Source organism: Symsagittifera roscoffensis, chromosome 2 (assembly GCF_963678635.1).
Source record: "Symsagittifera roscoffensis chromosome 2, txSymRosc1.1, whole genome shotgun sequence".
NCBI lineage: Eukaryota > Metazoa > Xenacoelomorpha > Acoela > Convolutidae > Symsagittifera > Symsagittifera roscoffensis.
The window spans coordinates 53,644,226-53,655,187 of NC_087063.1; positions in this window are offsets into that span (position 1 = coordinate 53,644,226).

Consider the following 10,962-nt stretch of genomic DNA (forward strand, 5'->3'; position numbering starts at 1 on the left):
ACAAAGGAGGAAGAAGTTGAGGGCTTAGCTGCTTCGCTCTTAAGCGAGCGGAGAATCTGTTTGGCATAAGTGTTGGACACTAAACTAGGATCAAGATTCAGTTCTTTCAAAACTTGTGGATAAAAAACACCCTCAAGTTTTTTGTGTTTTGCTGTGAATCGTACAAAAAAGATTCAATTTTAGTGAGTGTTGGTTTTCCTTGAATTAAAACATATCTGTCAACGTCTAAAGTCAAGGATTCAACTTTGAACAACTGCTTTGGTACTATGTTTGCCCTTTCCAAATTATTAGCTTCCAATAGCTCTTGAATGGATTCCATAACCTTTTGAAACACTTCAGCGGTTTTTCCATTTGTTTTTTCATAGTTTTTTTTCTTTTCTCTTTGAAGCTGAAAAGTTATCAATATCGCTTGCCTGTGTGACTGAGCTAGAGGGGTTGCTGAGTGATATGTTGATCCAAAACAGGTAGCCCATGCTCTGATTGCATGTGATCCTTGAAATCTTTAAGTTCACACAAACCAAGCCGACAATACCGACATAAATTGTTATATTTTTGATGATCTGATTCAACTTGCTGCTGTAATTTTGATAGCAGTGAACTGCTAAATTTACAATGGTAGCAAGTAAAAACGGGTAATTCTTTTTCAACAGCGTTTTTAATGTAAAAACTTTGGGACAATAGTTACACTTGAAACCCATTTAGCTCTGGAACTGTTTTAAAGCGAAGCAGGAAAGGGACTGAATCCCAACTAAATACCAAAATGTTTACATTACTGCAGCTAGCTTCGATTCCTTTTCCCTTATCGGTTTGAATTTGAACAGCTTTTCCCGCTTAACTTTGAATTTGAACTCTTTTCCCGCAAAGATTTGAATTAGAAAGAAATTTGAACCAGAACGTCTAGAAACCATAACAAAATTGCTTCAATTTTATAATTAGAAATGTTGAAAAAAAAATATTTTGGAAGGAAATTTTTTATTAAAAAGAAGTTAAATACCGTTAGATAGCAAACTTTTCAAAATTATAAATTTCAATTAAGTCAACAACGTTTGAACATGTTAAACTAATTTTTCCCACCAAAATTTGTATTGTAGTTGTTTTCCCGTCAAAAACACATAAAATCAAACTAGACTTGCGTTCAATTTTTCAAAACGTTTCAATTGCTTTGTAATTGGAAAACCGACATCAGCAAAAAAAAAACTTATATCTTTTCATAAGATACCGTATGAATATTGTGAAATCAATTATTACTTTTTCTGTTATAATTAGGATATATGTGAAGTTCGAAGAGGTTTAACTAGCCACTTTTTTCCCTTAAAACTAACCCGTTTCTTTGATTAACCCAAAAAATATCTCTTAAAAAGTTTGATATTAGATAGAACTTGTAATGGACCCTGCAAAGTACAATTTTCGGCTAAACTTACTTTAATCAAGCATGCTACTGTTGTTTCGGACCAAAGCGTGCAACAACCTGAAGACGAACGCGTTGAAATTTTCGCTAATTGTATGATGACGCCCCTATCTGCAAAAGGTTTGTCTGATGAATTGTGTCTCGAAATGCTCGGAAAAGTGGAAGCTGTGTTCCAGAATTTTTCAGCCCATGGTAGCGGCTGGTTTCTGCAGCGTGTGAATGAATTTTACATTAAAATCGGATAAGAGTTTCCAATCAGAGGCTCTTCGTTGGCACCACTACCTACAAAAATAGCAAATTCGCAACAATTGATTATTATTCGTAATCACAGCGACCACAATTGCTTTTTGTTATTTTACACTGCCGCCTATCATCTTAGATATAAGCCTGATCTAATTGTCGGGAGGTTACTTGACCCTAAACTTGAAGAGACAGATCCACACACCTATACAAAGCCCGGAACGCATCAGGCGACGCATCATCTGATGATTTCGTTATACCTATGAGCTTGAACATGATTCCTCAATTCGAGCGACTTAATAACGTTCAAGTAAACGTGTTTCAATATTAAAAAGGAGATCTGATTTCAATGATTGTCTCAAAGTTTGAAAGTTCAGATAATTTTATCATGGATCTGATTTTGTTATATGAACCCGGAATGCACCACTTTGTTTTGATAAAAGACCTGCTCCGATTTGTTTGTGAAGTTCGAAAGCAAAAATTCCGAAGTTTCCTGCAGTTGTGCCGTAACTTCTCAAATTCATTACAATGAAATTGATCATAAAACGAATGAGCGATTATGTAAAGATCATGAACCAGCTGTATTGATAATGCCAACAGCCGAAAATGACTGCCACAAGTATAAATTTAAAAACTTTCAAGATCTCTGGTATGCCCCTATTGTTGTTTATTTTGACTTCGAATCGTTCCTGAATCCCGTTACAACATTATGAACAACCCACAAATTTCCTCATTTCGCGTTCTTTAAAAACATGAACCCTCCGGGTATTCAATGGTTGCTATTGACCATGAGTCCTCAGAAGCATTTTTCTTTAGTCTTGACAGCTCTGAAAATTGTTTACAAAATTTTGTCAAAGAGTTACTTCTATTAGCCCGAGACGTTCACATCTATAAACGGAAAGTGCCACGTTATTTGGGAGATCGCAGCCAACTGTGTAAAGAAGAAATTTTAACCTGGTGGATCTGTCAAGAAAATTTCAGTGAAAGCGAAGAAAAGTGCCTGGATCACTGTCACTCTTCGGGAAGTTTTCTAGGATGGCCCCACGACAGATGTAATTTAGCGCGAAGAAACATAAATTACATTCCTGTCGTTGGACACAATTTGCAGAATTACGACATGCATCATATATGTCTAGCTCTGAACGAATGTGACTCGCGTAGTACAATACAAGTCATTCCATCCACCGACGAGAAATATATTTCACTAAGTATCGGAGTAGAGGTTAAAACCATTACAAGAAAAAATCAAACCACACAAAACATTAATGAGTATCTTCGTTTTATAGATTCTTTCAAGTTTTTAAACTCATTTACAAAAGTTAGTTGACAACTTGCCTGACAACAAATTTACATTTCTGGAAAACCAATTTCAAAACGTAAGCCAAACTTTTAGAACTCTCATACGTAGAAAAGGAGTCTATCCTTATAATTATATGACCGACCGTAAAAAGTTTGACGAAAAAGAATTACCGCCTCTCAAAAAGTTAGTGAATAGTTTAGACGGAGATAAAATTGCTATTAATGCTGATAACTTGGTTGACGCAAAGGAAGTTTTCAATCAATGTAGTTGTCAGAACCTGCGCGACTATCATGACTTATATTTGTCATGTGACACATTGCTCCTAGCCTGTGTCTTTGAAGAATTTTGCTCTATCAGCTATGAAACATATGGCCTTGATTGTGCTCATCATTTCACCGCTTCTAAATTAGCTGGTGACGCTTTCAAGCGGGTATGTAAAGCTAATGTTGAATTGCTAACGGATCGAGATCTTTTAGACATGGTTGAAAAAATGATGCGAGGTGGAACTGTATCAATCTTTGAAAAACGACAGTTCACTGCAAACAACAGGCAATTGAACGAAACATTTAATGCGAGCAAAGATACTACATATGGCTTCATGGTTGATGCCAACAACGTATACGGTGGAGTAATGCAAACTCACAAACTGCCTGCACGCCAATTCGAGACAATCGGAGTTAGAAACGAAAGAAATAATCAAGAAAACGAAGATGAGAATTCCATGTCAATAGAAAAAATTTGTCAATAGCAACCCTTGACGATTCAGTCTACGGTTATGTTGTTGAAATTGATATAAAATACCCTCAATTGTTGCATGAAAGTCACCGTGACTATCCACTGGCACCAACTAAGTAAGTGGTTCAAAAAGATTGGTTTAGCAGATACCAAACAAATATCTCCGAACAAATGAAAAACAATACATGATAAACTTTACATGATAAAACTCATTATATAATTCATTATAAACTCCTGAAACTCTACGTGAAGCTTGGCCTTATCGTCACAAAACTGTATCGCATCGTAAAATTCAAAGAAGAACTGTGGCTCGAACCGTACATAACTCTAAATACAAACAACCGGAAAGCGGCAAAAAACAAGTTTGAAGAATCCCTGTACAAACTATTGATCAATTCAATTTATGGGAAAACATGTGAGTCGAAAAGAAAGAGAATGAAAATCAAAAATTTACGAGATGCTGAAGAAACAATGCGAAATATATGTAACATTCGCCCGGAAGATACATATCGACGGAAAATAAAACTAAGTCCTAGGACGACTGGCTAACGTCTAAACAGAGCTTTATATGCTTTTCACCGTCTCTACCAAGCCAGTACTTTCGGTGGTCTTTTCTATCATCGGGTCGACAAAAAACGTTACTGCTTTCGGCTTCGGTCAAAACACTCAAATTAACTAGATTACATGCAGAAATAGTGAGCTCATGGCTGGGTCTCAGTATCCCCAGACCACGAGGTCACTCCTAAAAACAGGGCTACTACTATCTATTATATTACTATTGTTTTTGTTCAGTAGATAAAAATCATCATCTCCATCGAAGATGGATCAACCCTTTCCCCCAACTCCTAGCTTCTCATCCTTATCAAAATGAATCCAGTTGTTAATTAAATTCAAATCAGGACATGACAAGAAGCTAAAAGTTTATATGAAAGAATAAAAGTCTCAGTTCCGAAACCCTTCCGGATTCTTGAATCCACTGAATCAAGCTCGTTAATCTCGATTTCTTCGTAATCCGGAGGGCTGTCTTCCACCCTTCACCGTTGTCTGCAACGGCCTTGCAACTATTGTAGCGACACAATAGTTGCAACTCGGAACGCTCTCTGCTATTCCTGCAATCTGCTGTTGTTTTTTGATCACGATTCTCGTAGTTATCGTCCGCGCAACTAATGTTGTTGTGTTGTTTTCCAGCTTTTCTGCCAAAATGGCCGTTTCTGACGTTTCTCAGAAATGTTACGTAATCACTTCGAAAATTTAAAAATTAGCAATTTCCGAATCCTTTAACCTTCACGTTTTGTTCAATCGTTCAAATAACGTTCTTAATTCTTAAGAATCACCAATCCGGAAGGCTCGCTGCTAAAATTTCGAATTCTGCAGAGATTGCATTTTTCACATTCTGGTCGAATGTCACATACTCCCCGGACAGTCCGGTCAATGTCCTCATTGAATCACGCAATGTTCGTGAAATAGATACAGTGTCATCGAACAGAATTTACAAAATGCACGAAATTACCTTTATCCACGTCACATCGACTCACTGCAGAATATAAATGGCATCATACTACATCACTATAGCCTTCAAATTCTTTCATTAATCTGCACATTGAGGATATGACCTAAGATAAAACATATTTTCTGACTTCCAGTGTCAATGTCCCGATTAAAACTTTTCTCTTAGATTTTAAAAAGTGTTGGCTTGCAGGACAGTCCTGCCAACCAACAAGCTAAAGTTGTCCTACTATGCTTCTTCCCTTCAGAAATCTTGCTTGTTATTGTCCTGAATATTAAAACTAAGAAACTCTGTGGTTAGCAAGAACAATGAAACAATCTCCCTCTTCGAGAGATTACTCAAGCCTTCCATGTCACCACAAAGTGATCAGTTCTCCTAGCTGATTAAAAACAGTCATGTAGGCTGGAATATTTAATTATACTCCTTCACTTAAGCCTTTCTAAATAAATAGTAAGTGAGTGTCTCTAAAGCCACTTCAACTAAAATCAAAATGCAAATTTATAAATGCAACAATTTCAAAACGCAACTAAATGTTTCAGTTTTCAATTACAACTTGGTTGCTTGGTTTCTCACATGAGTTTTTTCACACACATAAAACAGTTCTGAGTTTTAACTTTTCTTCATCACTTCTTTGTTTTCTTTTTTTTTCGTCGTTTAGAAGTTCTAAACTTCTAAATTCTTCTAATTTCATCTCTTTTTGCATCTTGTTCTTCGGTCATTCGTCAATGCTCCATTTCTTCCTCCTGTGATACTGACTCTGCACTCTCAGTCTCCGTATCTTGTAACACGTCGTTAGCTATCCTGACGCTGCTGGAAGCCGTCCTCCAACACTTCTGCTCTTCTAACCTCTGTTTGCAGCAAGGTAGGGGATCCACGCTAGATTCTCTGTTCCTGCAGAAGCTGTTGTGGAGACACAACGTCACGTTTCTCTCCAAATCCTCCTTTAACATCTCTGCCTTCTCCTTTCCACTACGTTCACTCGTCCTGGAAATTCTTTTCGCAGCGGTGGTCACTGCATTCCGATGAGTCACGAGAGCTCGCTTGAAAGCTCCTGCTCCAATGTCCAGCTGATATTCACTGTACACCCTGCCATGCATCGACATATGCTTTTTAGCATATTCGTACAACCATGCAGTCATGTTAGCTCTGAACCATGGCATCAATCGTTTTCTTGCCCATATCTTCTTCACTTCCATCGGAATGTTTAGAACTTTGCATATTGTCTCAAAAAGATCTAAATCTTTTAGACAATCTAACTTCCGCAACTGTTCTCTCGTCGGTGCCTCCTGTCTGTTATTTTCTCTCACATGAGCTTCCAGCCATCGGATCGCCATCATAACTCCCACTATCACTATTGTTATGGGCTGTGATGATTCTGGTAAACCCATGGAGAGAAGCTCTCCAGAGTCCCAGATCAACATCAGATTACTACGCTTGGGATACCACCAGGTCTGCAGCAAGCAGTGGCAAGGAAACTCGTCATGCGTCAACATGATGCTCCTCCAATTACGTTTTCCCGAAGCTTCCAGCAATGGTTCCACTTCCATCATCACTCGGTGGACTTCATCATTCTCATCTACTGTATTGTAATCTGTGACAGTTGATCCTCTCCGTTTCTGTCTCTCGAAGTCACTGAAGTTCCCGCTCACATATCCCATGAACTTCTTTCCTAGTATTGACTCCAATTCTTCTTTGGTTCTCTCTGGAACTGCTGAGAACATCTTACATAGCAACTCGTATGACTTCTCGGACATTCTCGCCCGTCTCACACACTTCGGCACTGAGAAGGCTTGATCCACAATCGTTCTTGTACTCTTCACGTCCACAGCTACGAAATGTACAGGGTATCTGCTCTTGCACATTGGAGCCAACGTTGAACCCACCAAATATCGTGCTGCTGATGGTCTACAAAAAGTCTCGCTGTGTCTGATGTTCATTTCTGTCTCGATTGCTTCCCTCCATTTCCCTATGTTTTTCTGTTCAGTCTGCAGAACTCCCGGGAATACTTCTACACTGATGGCTGTGACCATCTCATGTTTCTGTTCCAGATTCAATAGTGACTCTAAAGAACCAAACATGCTGTAGAATCCTAGTGCAGTCACTAGATTCACATCGGTTCCTCCATAGCAATCTGCTATCAGTTCCGTTTCTGTTCTTGCTTTCATCACTACGTTTCCAAACAATACCGTCAATTGCTTGTGTTGTTTCTCCAGGGTCTTCACACAGTCTAGACCTCCACAAACGTGACCCTCCAGTCCACAGACTTCCGCCAGACAGCTACCAGGTTTGACCCAGTCTTCTGGTCCCCAGCCAGGCAACTCCACTTTATCTTCTCCGTTGCTCTTAGAGGCCGTTATCATCACATTATATATGATGTTGAGGTCACGCAGGCTACAGTCTGCATTCAGTTCCCTCTGTACGTCTTGTGTCGCTCGTAATATCGAGTCAGCGTTGGGACTAGGACACCATGATGGCCTCATCAATTCCCACACTGCCATCAAGCTCGTTCCCAGTAATTCATCTGAGAATCCCAACCCAAACTCCACTCTTTTGTCGGATTTTGGTATGGAAGGTGCAGTCACCTCTTCTTCCAAGACCAGTCCCAATTTGGCCTGTGGATTGTTAACGCTCTTAATCGTTACAATTCTGGACGTCCAGAATCTTAGCAACACCGCCTGCTGATAATCGAAGAAGCAATCGCGTATGTCTTCACTCAGGAAAGGATTGTACGCTATCCCTATGATCCCGGATACGTAACTATACGATTTCTTCTTGATCGGTCCACAGTATTCACTGGATTTCGGCAATGCTCCCATAGATTCTTTAGTGAGTCTCAGCTCCTTGTTTGAGAATCTCCTGATTTCGTCTATCTTTTTCATGGGTTCCAATTCCTCGGATTCTTTCATGTTCACCCTCATCGGTTTACTTTGCTGCATATCCAGCAGTGCCAGCAAGAATAAGGCTTTCGTTCGCTCATCGCCTTCCCTCAACATTTTAACACAGGTGTTCAGTGCAGGTACTGAAATCTGCTCTATCAGGAATCGAATGAAACAGAGAGCGTCTCTCCGCTTCGCACACGCTACTGCTGCTCCCTCCTGGACTATCAGATCCCTCAGGTTCGTCATAACGAAAACCTTCTCCTCTTTTGATCTCTTCCCTTCTTCTGAATCATATTCTTCGCGAGTCAGTCCCATCATGCACCAGGCGAACCTGAGTTGTAACTCTGTCCTAACGTAAGGCACTGCCACGAGAGCATGTATTCTTGGCGTAGTCCTCATTTCTTCTTCGAAATACCCCAATACTACTGCTTTCCATGGAAGGCTCACCCACTGCTCTATCGTTTCTGCCTGTATGTCAGACGACGCTAAAGTCCCGTACGCCTTCTGCTTGAGGGTGGTGCCTTGCAACATCGTTTCCAGATAACCCTCCATGGCTTTTTCGTCTTCCAGGGCCATTACATACCCTCTAGCCGAGTTTCGGTATTCTAACATCTCCATGTATCCACCGGTGGGTTCTTCTATCGACACAGTCTCCGACACTGTTAGTCGGTTGTATTCCACTGGTGTTAGTTGTCCCGCAACACTTCCCTTTCCATGATTCATAGGAGATGGCTTGAAGTCTTTCATTTTGCTCTCTCCACATTGGCTGAGTATTTCCATTTCCAAGGTTGCTCCAGTCAGAGTGCGGTCACTCCTTTTGGATTTATAACCTGTTGACTTTATTCCCGCCATGAGAATGGGTGGAACCATCGCTATATCAGTTAGCATCTTGTCTGTGCCAGGCAGTTGATAATCACCTTGCCCCAAATCCATGACCTCCTCAACTCGTTTCCTTTTCGCTGAGTTAACAGATTTCATCGATATTTCTGAATCCACCTTCGTTTTTCCGACTCTCCTCGGCATCACTCTGCTGCCTAACTTCATCTTCATTGCATTGATTTTATCAATCACCAACTTTGATCGCATCGTCCCTCTCCTGGTTCTTGACAGATACACCACCTCTCCTTCATTTTTTTTTAATTTGCCCCCGGCCTGCTCAGTGCAGGACCAACCGTGGGGGAGGGGGAGATGTCATCCATTTTGCCGCAGCCGGTCCCACCTTGAGGAGGCGGATGACACTAGGACCCCTCCAGCCGTGACCGAAGCGGGATTCGAACGCATGACCCTCGTGTTAAGAGAGATGTGCCTAACCCACTTGACCACGACTGCTCACCTCTCCTTCATCGTCCTGCGGTGTCATCTTGATGGGAGAATTCGCTTCACTTTCATCAGTGGCTGAGTCGATCAACAACTCACTCAGTCTCCCTTCACACTCATCAAGCGTGTCGAGTACTTCTCTCATCAAGGGTTGGTTGAGACCCGTTTTCAGAATAGACTGGGTCCCATAGCTTTGCACCACGGTCCAGACTTCTTCCATAAACGCCACTCTGTCCAGTTTGCATCCCGTCCTACTCTCGTGGTCTCGGTGATGTACTTCCCATTCTTCTTCGGGCAGCGTTCCCAAGAAAGGTACTCTGGCTGAGGACTCTATTCTTCTCCTCCGAGGTGATTCCATGAGGATTCTCTGGTCGTTATTTCTTGATTTGCCAGGAGAGCTGCTCTCCGGCAAATTCCGTTTCATTTCCATAAAGGCTGACGGAGGCTCCAGTGTCGAGATGCCTTCATCCGCTGGCTCAGTCGTTTCCAACGTGTCTGCATTATTCTCAAGATCACTGAAGATATTGAAATCCAGGCTGGATGTTCCTCCCGTCGATGCCCTGTCGTCTTCCCCACCAGCTTGATCTTGTTGCATGGGTTCTTCGGTTTGACGGCTTCCTCCCTGTCCGCCATCTCCTTCTGATTTATCCTTGTTCGAGCTCGAGGGTCCTTGTTCATCATTGTCGGCTTCTTCCGGGAATCTCGGTATGAGCAATGTACCGGCCGATTTATCTTCCTCTTCTCCATGGACCACTTTGATTTCTTCGCAGCCGAAGGGTGATAGGAAGGTTCTCGTCTGCAGTATGCCTCCCACTTTCATCTCCTGTTTTACACTAGTCAGGTTTAATGAGGCTTCAGGCAGTACGGTCCTGCCTCTCATCCTCATCGGAGCTAAGCTTAATCCCTTCCATTCCTCATCAAATCTTCCAGGTTGGGAGTCGCGGCGTTGCTTATTCGCCTTCTCGTCGCTTGATCCGTGTATGCAAATCGTGTGTACTGTAACACGGCGGCATTTCTCCCTACAAAGTATGGATCCATCGTTCCCACGAAATTCCCTACTCTCCTTTCATTGGTTTCGAATGCTCTCAACCACGGAGACTGCTCCGAGCAACATCCTTCTTATCAGAGGGAATTCAGGGATTGCCTTCGGCAGCTTCTTGTAATCGCCCCAGTCCTTCGTCTCTTCTCTCACTTTGTGATATGCTGCAGTGAGACGAGGCACTCTGGTTATTTCACCATTTGTTTTATCATAGGGTCTCAGATTCCAAAGCTTTGGAAACACCTCGATGTGTCCTCTCTCTACTTCTCCCATGCGATCACGGAAGTGATCGTCAAAATTGATGACTGTCATCTCTGGCTCCGATATTTTCGCAAATAACAGATCTTCACTCATGAGCTCCCGCAATGTGTGCTGCTCACACCAGTTCAGTGTACTACCGTCCACTTCCGATATGAGGTTCAGGTGCAGCACCGACCTCCTATATGCTTCCACCTTAACGTCAGGAAACGCAAACGTGACTGCTGGTCCATAGATCACTGTTACGAACTCCGTGACTCCTCTGATCAGCGCCAAGGG